Genomic DNA, 2,950 nt, shown 5'->3' on the forward strand with positions numbered 1-2,950 from the left:
GTGGCGGCGGCGGCGCGGAGGAGACGCGCGGCGGCGGCGGCGGCGGCGGCGGAAGGCTAGGGTTAGAACCCGGAAACTGATACCATGTTAGATGTGATGATTGCACGATGTATTGATTCGGTGCAATGTGCACGGTATATATAAGTATAGGTGGGGCCTCTAACTTAATCTATAGAACAAACTAGAGAGGTGGGCCTAATGTACAAAAGACAATATACATGCACAAATATCCTACTCAACACACCAAGTATGCATGATAGTACAAAAAACAGAAACGGTAACATTTGTCACTAACAAGAAGTACCTTAAAGTATATTGCACCTTAAAGTATATTGCAGGTGGAAGAATGCAACGCCAAAGCCGGGCTGCTACTGTAGAGGATGAAGAAGATGCGTCAGGTGCCTCGCTTGGGAACAGCAACGACGCCTGCAGCTCGACGGTTGGGGACGGATAACCCTCCCAGGATCCCCAAAATTGCGCAGGAGCTAAGGGAACGAGATCCACTCCATCGCCTCCATGGACGCTGACGGGAAAGGCATCGTCGAGTCCGACGACCTCGCGTTCTCCATCACGCAGCTGCTATTAGGGCCCTGCTACGTGTTCACCGGCCGGGATCCAAGCATCATCCCAGCCACGAGGTGCGTGTGGAGGTGAGGACCACAAAGTAGCAAACCGAGGGGAGACTCGGGCTTGTCTTGAGATGGAGTGGATCTAATCTGGCTCAGCCTTTTGCTCCTTTCCATGGCTGGGAGCTCCGAAAAGACCAAAGACTAGAGAAAGAAGAAAATGAATACGTGTTGATAGTGTGGAGTAGGTGAGAAGATAGCCCGATGCCAGTCCTGCTTCTGGTCATCTGGTGTAGTACGTGTTTTAATAAATTAACTCAATCAATGTCCATGAAATAATAACAAAAGCTACTCCCTCCTTTCATATATATATATATAATACATTTTTCGAGGTTGGCTTTGACTATTAATAATATTAATAATATATGAAACTTATAATGTGAAGATTATATCATTAGAAGTTCTTTTCATGTACAAATTTGATGGTGTGCTTTGTGTAAATTGCATGCCATATATTATTGCTCTAACCTGTGGTCGAAGTTAGCCTTGAAAAACGCATTACCCCATATATACATGGAAGGAGGAAGTAAGGGCATCTTCAAAGCCGACACGCAAATGACTTCGGTATAGTTTGTTACTATGTTCGAACATGGTCCGCGGACATGATACGAAAAAGAGCCATTCAACCGTTTTCATAAACTAATTTTTATTTGTTCGGTTGAGAGAAGAGAGAGGAGAGGGGACCATGCATGCATGGAGAGAGAAAAGAGATAAGGACTATATGGTGGTTTTTTGTTAGTCAAGCGGATGTCCGGACACCGGAATAGCTCCTACGTTTGTCCCGGATTTGCCGGAAAACGGACGTCTGGACCATTTTGCAGACTGATGGAGGTCCCCACTGAATAATAAAAGTTGATACAAACGATCTAGACACCACAATCTAGTCATATAACAGAGCTTTGAGGTCTCCTTTGAAGATGCCCTAACAAAACCAAATTAGTGTATATATATGCGTAAATTCCCATTTACTTCATATACCAAATTCAAAAAATAAAATAAAGTTCATTGAGACATTCATAGTCAATTAGAAAGACAAGGTTAAACATAGGACCCGGTCAAGCAGATACATGAACTGCATAATACGTTATATTTATATATCAATGAGAAAACCAAACAACCTAACACAAAGTTATGATTGCAAAGGGCGCATCTTTATAAATGTGAGCAAATTTGGTTCGAATTTTCTTTACAATAAACAAAACAGAAATACTTCTAATAAAATTTTATAAAATCTAGCCCGCACATCGGGCGGGCCACTTTACTAGTTACATCAAAAGCTGGTGAGGATACACCTGTTTCCATAACTCGGAGAGGGTTCGCATGATTCACTATCAAACAAAAGTAGCAAGTACCTCACCCGCACAAGACAGTGCACTAGCCCTAAGATAGTTTGATAACACACATCATTCTGGTAATTAAACACAGGGCAATGCAAACTACCCTGAAGGATTAGAGCGACCAGCTATTTCTTGTCATCGATCTCTCGGGCAATGACCACAACACGGACAACGGCATGGGAATCGCTCTCTGGGGCGATGTCCACTGGACTGACCGCGACATCGGAATCGATCTCTGGGGCGATGTCCACAGGATGGACAGCGGCATCGGAATCAATCTCCGGGGCGATGCCAACAAGACGGACCGCGACATCGAAAACGATCTCTGGGGCGTTGTCCACAGGACGAGCCGCGACATCAGAATCATCAAGGACGTCCACCGGCACCTGCACAACCCTAACATATTAGCAAGCACACTGCAAATAATCAAAAACCACAACTATGGTAATAAGCCATTATTTTTTACCTTGTGCAGCTCACCGGGGGGGATCTCATCCCTCCGAGGGCCATCTCCTCGTCCTCGATGGGGGCCATCACCTTGCCAGGGGAATACTTCTTCTCAACGGCGACTATCTCCTCAAACTCGGCCTTGAGCCTCGCATAGGTGGCCATCAGAGTTTTTGGGGTAGGCACGGTGGGGCCCTTGCTATTCTTCCAACTTTCTTTGAGGAGTTCGTCCGCCAACGTCGTCAACTCTTTTGGCTAGTGCTTGTTTCTTGGAGTTCTTCGTCTCCATGGGTTGGCCCGCCAACATGGTCAACTCGTTGGTTGGTGCTCGTTTGCTACGTCTTGAGCTTGTGTTGGTTTTCCTTGAAGAAGAAAGGGTGATGCAGCAATAGTAGCGTAAGTATTTCCCTCCGTTTTTAAGAAACAAGGTATAATCCAGTAGGAGGCTCCTCAAAAGTCCCACACACCTACACAAACAAACAAAGAACTCGCAACCAATGCAATAAAGGGGTTGTCAATCCCTTCACGGCCACTTGCGAA

Source organism: Triticum dicoccoides, chromosome 5B (assembly GCF_002162155.2).
Source record: "Triticum dicoccoides isolate Atlit2015 ecotype Zavitan chromosome 5B, WEW_v2.0, whole genome shotgun sequence".
Lineage (NCBI taxonomy): Eukaryota > Viridiplantae > Streptophyta > Magnoliopsida > Poales > Poaceae > Triticum > Triticum dicoccoides.